The 10,636-nt window shown below is 40.1% G+C and overlaps 1 protein-coding gene across 1 annotated transcript in view; it reads left to right on the forward strand.

Annotated features, from left to right (window-relative positions):
- Positions 1–7,457, forward strand: part of VPS36 (vacuolar protein sorting 36 homolog) — a 320,991-nt gene extending 313,534 nt beyond the window's left edge. Inside the window, exon 15 of the transcript XR_013763172.1 lies at positions 7,425–7,457. The gene's annotated coding sequence lies outside the window, so the exon portion shown is untranslated. The remainder of the gene's footprint in view (positions 1–7,424) is intronic.
- The last annotated feature ends 3,179 nt before the right edge of the window (positions 7,458–10,636 follow it).

Below are 10,636 nucleotides of genomic sequence, written 5' to 3' on the forward strand. Positions count from 1 at the left end.
TATCATACCCCAGGCTGCAAATTAGAAAGCATACAAAGAAACAAACAAAACACCATGAATGTGCACCAGCAGAAACCAGTCAACAGAATTATGAGGCCTCTGAACAACAAATTCAGAATGTAAAATATGTAGAGAGAGAATATTGAGCAAGACACTTAAAAAATAACCAAGCAGCCAGGCTTGATAGTGCACACCTGTAGTCCTAGCGACTTGGGAGACTAAGGCAGGAGGAATCACAAATTAAAAACCAGCCTTAGCAATTTAACAAGGCCCTAAGCAACTTAGTGAGACCCTGTCTCAAAAGGCTGGGCTTGTGCTTTAGTGCCCTTGGGTTCATTCCCCTGATATCAAAAAAAAAAAAAAAAGAAAGTGAAAAACACTATAAGACTAAAAGAAATTACCCATATGTGGCAGAGAGAAGCAAGGCAAAATTTGAAAGAATTAAAAAAAATATATACATCAAATTGCCAGAAGGAGAGAAAAGGGGAACTAGCTCAGTGGCTAACTGGATAATTATTGAGGTGTGTGCGTGTGTGTGTGTGTTTTCCCTAGTTAGTGAAAGATCCTATTTCTCAAAACAGCTACTGCAACAAGAATAGAATACATTCTTTTCAATACATATGGAAAACTTAAAATTTTTAAATTTGGGTATTTAGTTCATTTGTATTTTCATAGTTACTGATGTTTGGAATATCTTTAAAAAATGAGAGCTAAATGCATTTAATAGACAAAAGCAGTTGACTACCAACAGATGCTCAATGATAGGCATAATTTCCATCCCACAGAATTTATAGATGTTAGAATGGAGGGAGGTAATTTATATCTAACTGACATATACTGCATTCTTCAAAAATGACATCAGTTCTGTTTCCATGTACTCCTCCCCAGAACTCCAGTGCCTGGATGGACATGCAGTGAGTCTCCCCTCACCCCTACTGTGCAACATATATTTGGAAATGGCAACTTGCTGCTTTTAAAATTTCAGATCTAGTTACCATTACCTAACATCAATGAAATGGAATACTTCATTTTTATGACTTTTTCCTCATCTTCCAATACCCATAACAGTCATTTTACCACTCTTAAAATCAACTTCGTTGCTGGGTGAGGTGGTGCACGTTTTTATCTAGCTGAGGCAGGAAGATCATGAGTTCAAAACCAGCCTCAGCAAATTAGCAAGACCATCTCAATAAAAAAATAAAAGGCTAGGGATGTGGCTCAGTGGTTAAGCTCCTGGTACCAAAAAACAAATAATCTTGAACCCCCGTATGAAGGAAAGTGGGACTGGTTAGTGACACTACAACAGAATTTCTCGCCTAATCTCTTTAGTACTGAATAGCTTCAAACTGTCCTAGGACAAAAAGAGGCCCTGGTATGCCCACATACGTAGATGCCTTCAATGAGTGTTTTTCTCTGTTGTCTGTCTTACTGTCTCTTTGAATGTTCTGAAGAAGGAAAATAAGAGTAGATCTCCACAAACTAACAAAATAATGACTAAGATGCGCAGTACTTGATGGCATGTAATGTTTTCATGTGCATCATTAATTTGTTTAGCATTTACTGAGCTGTGCCATGTGCTAGATCTCCGCTGGACCCTTCAGTATAAGCACATTGATGAGGCACCCCCTGACTTTGAGGTATTATCGTACATGTGACATCCCAAGAAAGCACACAGGGCTGGGGAAATAGCTCAGTCAGTTTCAAAACTGAGAAAGACAAATATCTTTTTCTAATTCTGTTTTAATAGGTGTGAAAAAATTAAGCCCCAGGAGAGTAACTTGCTAGCAAATTTATAGTTCAAACTTATGGCAAAGTTGAGAAAGACTAGATTTCACATCAGATTTCCGTTTTATCTTATTTCTCTTTATATAAATTAGTATCTTACATTGATAAGAATTATTTTCTGAATGAAAACAGTGAATTCAATAAACTCAAAATGAGAGAGAGTGCTAATTGTTTTGAAAGTATTTCAGCATTTTGGTGAAAGTATGTGATTTTTAGATGAAAAGCACTATAATATTAAAGGAAATTCTGAACAGAATTCAAGTCTTCTTGAGTAGATACCAGCAGCAGGATGTGATTTGTTTTGTATTGTTTTATTTTGGGACCAGGATCTTAACTGAGTAGCTCAGGCTGATTTCAAATTTGTAATCCCCCTTCCTCAGTCTCCAGAGTAGCTGGAATTAACAAGCATGCTCACTATACCCAAGTGGATAACAATGCTATTAAACTTTTAATTTCACCATTTCCCCTTTTTTAACGTCCTTTTTATGCTCCAGGATATAATTCAAATTCCGTAGTGCTTTTAGTTTCTGTATCATAGTCTCCTCCAATCTGACAATTCCAATGTCTTTCCTTGTCTTTTATGAGCTCCTTTGATGAATACTCATCAGCTAGTTTGTAGAGTGCCCCTCAACTTGGGTTTTTTGATAATTCTCATTATCAGACTCAAGTTACAGATTTGGAGGAAGAAGACAAGGTGAAATATTTCTACTTGTTTCATATCAAGTGAGAGGGTTCTTGTTTACCTTGATCTCATGATGGGTATCTGGTGGGTTTCCCCACTGTAAAGTTACTATTTTTCCCTTTGTAATTGATAAACATCTTCTCTCCAAACTTTTGCCCACTGATTCTGACATCTCTTGGTGGATCTTTCCAACAACAATTTCCACTATGGTGTTCTAATGGAGATTTTATATTTTCCTTAATCCTACTTTTATAATTGTAACTTCTGTAAGGAAGAATTGGTCCTTATCCCCCACATTTATTATAATTATGTTCTATAACTATACTTTATTAATTATACTCAATTATGTATATCAATCGGACTTAACATACTTATTTTGCCCTATGGGATATAATCTAACATTACTTATTTTCTTGATCAAGTTGTTCCAGCTTTAGCCACTGGGAACTTTTTCCAATTGCTTTCTGTGTCCTTTTGACATACCTCCATCTTTTTAGAACACTTCCTAATTGGCACCACAAGAAGCTCCAGGTTCATCTTGTCCTTACTCCGGTCCTGGAAATCAGTCACTTCTCCAAGGAACCCTGGTTTCTTTTATTGAACAATAATTTTTAGAAACCAAGATGTGAAGGAGGGACCTTATTCTTTGATGGTTATAAATATGTACCGGAAATTTTACCAAAATAGGACCATGAAGCATCTTCGGTAACTGTTTAGAAACAGAACAGCTGATATAATTAGGTTAGCTTTAGGCATGATTTTAAATGTTCTCTTCCCTCCATAATGTGCCTTAGGCATGAATATGGTTTATATCAAAGTTGGGAAAGTACTTTCCTTCCTAAAATGCTCCATTATTCTTCAGCAGAAATATTAATTTTCTTCTCTTTCCAGTCTTGAAGTCATCTATCCATAAAGTCAACCTAATTACATTTTATATTTTAAATAATAGAATAGTCAGTCTCACTGATAAAGATATCCAGGCTTAACAAAATGAGATTGCTGCCATCTTATGAAAGTACTAACAAATGTTTAAAAAAGATTGAAATATCCAGTGTTGCTGACTGATAAAGTAGGTTCTCTATCACACCTTTTCGAGAATAATTATTGATTGAAATTGATTCTTCTAGAATCGATCTATCAGAAATATAAGTACAAATATATAAAGGTGTGTGTGTGCTTGCGCGTGCGTGTGCGCACGCGCGTGTGCATGCGTTACTGCAGTATTAGTAATGATGCAAAACTGGAGACAACATAAGCATCTGTTTTAGTCAACTTTTCATTGTTTTGACCAAAAGACCTGACAAGAACTTAAAAGCAGGAAAAGTTTGTTTTGGCTCACAGTGTCAGTAGTTCAGTGCATGGTTGGCCGACTCCATAGCCCTGGACCCAAGGTGAGGTAAAACATCATGGCAGAAAGGCATGGTGGAGGAAAGCTGCTTAGTTCATGACAACAAGGAAGCAGAGAGCGAGAGCTGAGAGCTCCCCTCACCAGAGACAAAATATAAACCCCAAAGGCATATCCCTAATGACCTACTTCCTCCAGCCACAGCCACTACCCAGCTAGTTCATGCAAATGAATTCACTGATTGTTATAGCTCTTTTTTTATTTTTATAGACTGCATTTTGATTCATTGTACACAAATGGGGTACAACTTTTTATTTCTATAGTTGTAACATAACGTAGAGTCACACCATTCGTGTAATTGTACATGTACATAGGGTAATAATGTCTGTCTCAGTCTTCTCTTTCCCCACCCCCTCCTGCCCCATTTTCCTCTACACCATTCAAAGTTTCTCCATTCTTCTCTTGCCCCCCACCACGCCACCCTCCCCCCTCATTATGTGTCATCATCCACATCAGAGAAAACATTCAGCCTTTGGTTTTTTGGGCTTGATTTATTTCACTTAGCATGATATTCTCCAATACCATCCATTTACCAGCAAATGCCATAATTTTATTCTTTATGGCTGAGTAATATTACATTGTGTATATATATCCCCAGTTTCTTTATCCATTCATCAATTGAAGGGCATCCAGGTTGGTTCCACAATCTAGCTATTGCGAATTGAGCAGCTATGAACATTGAAGTGACTGCATCACTGTAGTATGCTGATTTTAGGTTCTTTGGGTATAAACAGGAGTGGGATAGCTGGGTCAAATGGTGGGTCCATTCCAAGTTTTCTGAGGAATCTCCACACTGCTTTCCAGAGCGGCTGCACCAGTTTGCATATGTTGCAGCTCTTTAATCACTTCACCTCAATATTCTTGGATTGTCTCACACATGAGCTTGTGGAGGACACCTCATATCCAAAGCATAACAGTGTTCATCAAGCAAGGACTTTAGGTTAAGTATTCTGAATTACTGAATCATTCAGCTGAGAGAGGGTCATGGAAGAACTCCTAGAAGAAGTAATGCTTAAGCTGTGAACTGAAGGGTAAAAAGGGATGAACTATGTGGGTGTATTTTGGTGAGGAGAGGACATCCAAGAAAAACTAACACAGGGGCAGGAGGGATGGTGCATTCCAGACATGGAGAGTGGAGAGAGTGACAGTAGCTCAAAAGGGGGTTGGAGAATGAGGTGGGAATGGAGCATGCACAGTCTTGAAGGGCATGCTGGGCTTCATAAGAAGGACTTTGAAAGCATGAAGCTCTTCACAGTTCAACCCACAAAGCCTCCATTGAGGACCACAGACTCGGATCCAAGTTCACTTTGGACTCAAGTCACTCATTCAGTTTGGGCATAACTACTCCCAAAGGCCTTTGCTCCTCCTCTGAATGACCAGATACACTGATCCTTCACTGCACCTACCATATTGAATCGCCATCATCTACTTATACCAGTCTACGAACTCCTTGCCGCTTCTTTATCCTGTATCTCTATGTCTAGCACAGACACTGGTGTCTACTAGTTTGAGAATGAATGAAGTTATTCATCTGACATCCTCCACCCTGAACTGGGTTCTTAACCTGGGATCCAGGGTCCCACGGTGGAGAGAGTTAGTGGGTGGAGTTCAGGCAGGATGTGAACTTGGATAGGAAAAAAAATCACTTATTTCTACTCACATCTAACTGCAAATTAGCACTTCCTTCAATTATGAATGTTCGCAACCAATAGCAGTCATTTTAGCAATACCTATGACTTTGTCACCCAGAGGAGTCACAGTTACTTTCACATCACATTAGTGTTGTTGCAGATATCTCAAAATGTAGTTTACACTCTTTACTACTTCAAAATTACTGTAATTATTATACCTGCCACTATATCTTGCTATTTAATGTGTCAGTGAAAGAACAACTTTCATTGTTGTACTATTTCAATGTAATTGACTTCCTTTGATATCCTACCTACTTTATATTTTTCACTTCAGAACATTAATCTAAGAGTCTGCAGATTTCTCCAGACTACTAAAATAGGTGCAAGGGGTTAAGAGCTTTGCCCGAGGTGGTGCCATATACAACCCCATTCTCTCCGTCTCCGTGATGGAGTATCATGATGTAATTTCAGGTGTCATGGCCCAACCTCCTTTCTGCCAAATGGATGTCAACCTTTTCTCTCTCCCCTTCCCAACTCAGGTCGTTGTGTTCTCTTTCCAGGCTCAGTTGGAGAATCCACTTGTGCTCAGATTTTCAATTCTTATTTCCATAAGAATGATGATTAAGTATGAATACCCAGTCAGACCTCCCTCTGAGCCCCAATCACACATTAACAATTGTCTATATTTCTTGTGTGTTCAATATTATCTCCAGTTCTTCCTTCTCTGCAAATTACTTCTTTTCCTGATAGCTCTCTTCTACCCTAGAGCAAAACACAGCTATCAACTGAGTGCTTCGTCTCTTAAGCTTCTGCTAGTCAGAAAACAAAACCCAATGATTCTCCTCAACCCTTGAGCTTCACTGTTTTAAATGCTAACTAACCAGGGTGCTGGTTCCTAATTAGGGTATTTCAAATGTGAACAGCTTCCACGATGTTAATCTATACGCACATACATTGCACCATTTGTTCATATGAATGTGAATCACGGTACAGAGCATCTAAACCAGCACCCTGGTTAGTTAGCATTTGAAGGACTGTAATCAGAAATTCATTCTCTAGGGGTAGTTACATAAGCACTTCAGATCCATTATTGATTTACAAATGAAATGATATAATGTCTGGGATTTACCTCCAAATAATCCAGGAAGAGAAGCGATGGGTAAGGATTTGGATGAAATAAGATTGGCCATGAGTTTGGTAATTGTTGAAGCTGGGCAGTGGGTAATATGGGGAGTGGGGCCAGGCATAGTGGCACACACCTGTGATCCCAGCAGCTTGGGAGGCTGAGGCAAGAGGATGGCGAGTTCAAAGCCAGCCTCAGTAACTTAGCAAGGCCCTAAGTAACTTAGTGAGACTCTGTCTCTAAATAAATATGTTTATTATTTATTTATATTTATATTTTATAAATATAAAAAAGAGATGGGGATGTGTTGCAATAGTTAAGTGCCCCTGGGTTTAATCCCTGACATTAAACACACACACACACACACATATATATAGTGGGGTTTATTAACATTCTTTGTATTTTCTATGTCTTTGAAACTTTCCATAATAAACAGGTTTTTTTTCCCCCTGGTACCAGGAATTAAACTCAGGGGTACTCAACCACTGAACCACATCCCAGCCCTTGTTTGTATTTTATTTAGAGACAGGGTCTCACTAAGTTGCTTAGCAGCTTTGCTTTTGGTGAGGCTGGCTTTGAACTCTTGATCCTCCTGCTTCAGCCTCCAGAGCCCCTGGGATTACAGGTGTGCGCAGCCATAATAATGTAGACATGTCAATCTACACCAGAATTTGTGTCTAAAGATAACAGATTGAAAGCATGCCATCTACTTTGCTTCCTGAAACTTTATTCAATGACAGTTAAAGAATTTTTCTTTAAAAAGGCATTAAGAGGGCTGGGGTTGTGGCTCAGTAGTAGAGTGCTTGCCTGGCATGTGTGAGGCCCTGGCTTCGATTCTCAGCACCACATAAAAATAAATAAATACATATAGACATACATATACACATAAAATAAAGGTCCATTGACAACTAAAATATATATTTTTTAAAATTGCACTAAGAGGGGCTGCAGTTATAGCTCAGTGGGTAGAGTGTTTGCCTAGCATGTGTGAGGTACTGGGTTTGATCCTCAGCACCATATAAAAATAAACAAATAAAGCAAAGGCAGTGTATCCATCTACAACTAAAAAACTTAAAAAAAAAAAAAAAAAGCCATTAACAGCACAAAATTGGAGGGATGGGAGAAAGGACCAATAACTTTTAGAAGCTGGATAAATGATGGATGATAAGGGATAAGCAAACTAAGAAAATAGGGCCATTGTGTTTTGCACTACAGAATTAATTCTGTTCCCCTGCTTTCCCCCAGCCAAAATCAGTAATTAATTACACCAGATTTCTCTGGAACAGAGGATATACATAAAAGAGGAAAGACTGATTTAAAAGCTCCTTAAGAAGCAGGAAGGTGTCCATGTCCCCTACCCTACTCTGGCAAAAGATTTGTTGTAGAGACGGTAAAACAGAAGGTGTGGAGAAGGCGCCAGGCACTGTTGAAGTGCTGTACTGGGGCTGGGAATGTAGCTCAGTGATAAAGACATGCCTGAAGCTCCGGGGTTAATCCCCAGCACAAAAAAGAAAGAAAAGTGATTGTATCTGCCATAGCCAGATTGAAATGAAAAGAATGCAAATCTCCTACTGAGATGCATCAGGTGCCGCCTATGTCGCTTCCCTGGTACCATTCACATCACTGTCACTCCCTTTTTTCTCGGTACTAGGGATTGTAACTGGAAGTACTTTACCACTGAGCCCTTTTTATTTTGAGACAGGATCTCACTAAATTGCCTAGCACCTTGCTAAGTTGTTCTGTTCTTGTGATTCTCCAGCCTCAGCCTCCCAAGTCTCCGGCTTACAGGCGTGCACCACTGTGCCTGTTGTTCAGCTCCTCCTCCTCCTCCTCCTCCTCCTCCTCCTCCTCCTCCTCCTCCTCCTCCTCCTCCTCCTCCTCTTTCTCCTTCTCCTTCCCCTTCTTCTTTTGTACCAGGGACTGAACCCAGGGTGCTTAACCACTGAGCCACACTCCCAGCCCTTTCTATTTTTTATTTTAAGATGGAGTCTTGTTTAGGGCCTCACTAAGTTGCTAAGGTTGGCTTTGAACTTGTGATCCTTCTGCCTCAGCTTTCCAAACTGCTGGGATTTCAGGCTTGCGCCACTGTGTCTGGTTGTTTCAACTTCTGAAGGCTACTGCTCTCCTATGGATATCGCTCTCTCGTGTTGGTGTATTGTTTCTTATAGCCCATGTCTTACTCTTTCTTAGTTTACTTCATCTTTTGATGAAGCGCATCCTTCAACGGTTTTCTGAGAAATGGAGTATAGGTTAGCTCTTGCTATAACATACCAACTAACAACTAATCACAAACCTAAGGGGGCATCTATCTAGGCCTTCAGTATGCAGACCAGAGTCAGCAGAAATCCCTGCAGATGAGTAATCTCAATAGGTCCTAAGAATTCCTTGTGAAGCTTATTAAACAGATTCCTAGGACCAACCCCAGGTGTGTGATCAGAATCTCCCAGGCGGAGAATTGGAAGTTAACTTAAGCCACTCAGATGATTCTAACATCTGGCAAGTGTGAGAAGCACAGCTGTGGATGAGGGTTTCTCTACCTGGCTCTTCAAAATCTGCCCAGGCAGGCATGTTGGAGCCACCTGGGGAGTTAGATAAAATTCCAAATGTAGCTAGGCACAGGGATGCAGCCTGTAGTCCCAGCAACTCAGGAGGCTGAGGCAGGAGGATTACAAATTCAAGGTCAACCTGGGCCATTTAGCAAGACCTTGTCTCAAAGTGAAAAATAAAAAGGGCTGGTGATGAAGCTTAATGATAGAGCACCCCTGGGTCCAATCCTCAGTACAAAAAACAGACAAAACCCCCAAATCCAAAAGTGGGTAGGGATGTTGCTTTGGGGTAGAGTGTTTGCCTAGCATTTGTGAGGCTGTAGGTTCAATCTTTGGCACGGCAAAAGAAAAAAAAAAAGCAAACGTTGCTTATTCAATATCAGTCAGACCACAATTTCAAAGGGTCACGGATGAGTCTTGAGAATTTGAAATTTTTGCCCCTCCCCAGGGTGATGTAGAAATAGAGCCAGGAGACCAGTGTTTTAATAAACAGTGCTACCAGCTGACTCAATTACTTTTATCTTTCATCACTTCCCACTGATTTTGACATTTACTATATTGAGGATATACCTTGTTATTAACAAATGCATTGTTCAAGAGAAGGCTCAATAAGTTCTGATTCCACTGGGCACTGCAGTGCACACATGTAATTCCAGTGACTCTGGAGGCTAAGGCCAGAGGATCACAAGTTCAAGGCCAGCCTGGGCAACTTAGTGAGGTCCTGTCTTTTTAAATTTTTTATTTTTTATTTTTAGTTGTTGATGGACACGATAGCCTTATTTTTCTATGTGGTGCTGAGAATTGAACCCAGTGCCTCACACATACTAGGCAAGTGTTCTACCACTGAGCCACAACCCCAGCCTAAGACCCTGGCTTGAAATAAAAAAATAAAAAAGAGGGCTGGGGATATGGCTTAGTGACAGACTGTCCCTGGGTTCGATCCCTGTCCTACACACACACACACACACACACACACACACACACACACACACACGTTATCCCTAGCAATAGCAGTTTCAGTCTAGAGTGAGAGAAGGGTACTCGAGTAATTAACCACAATACACTGCTAATCAGAGAGCAGTGTATTCGAACCCATCAGATTAGGCATTTTTCACTTATCTGTTGATGTCCTACGTTTATTGAATGCCTTTGTTGTGCTAGGTACTGTGTAGTTTGAATAGTTGACACTCCCTCAAACCTATACATATATTTTTGGGATATGGGCTGAATTTTTTGGGCGGGTGGTTTAATTGCAAACCAAACTGAATCATAATCGGTATAAGAAGAAAGATGTGAGCTGGGTGTGGTGGTGCACGCCTGTAATCCCAGCGCCTCAGGAGGCTGAGGCAGGAGGATCGCCAGTTCAAGGCCAGCCTCAGCAAAAGCGAGGTGCTAAGCAACTCAATGAGACCCTGTCTCTAAATAAAATACAAAATAGGGCTTGGGATGTGGCTTTGTGGTTGA

The sequence above is a fragment of the Sciurus vulgaris genome (genome assembly GCF_902686455.1).
Source record: "Sciurus vulgaris genome assembly, chromosome: 4".
Lineage (NCBI taxonomy): Eukaryota > Metazoa > Chordata > Mammalia > Rodentia > Sciuridae > Sciurus > Sciurus vulgaris.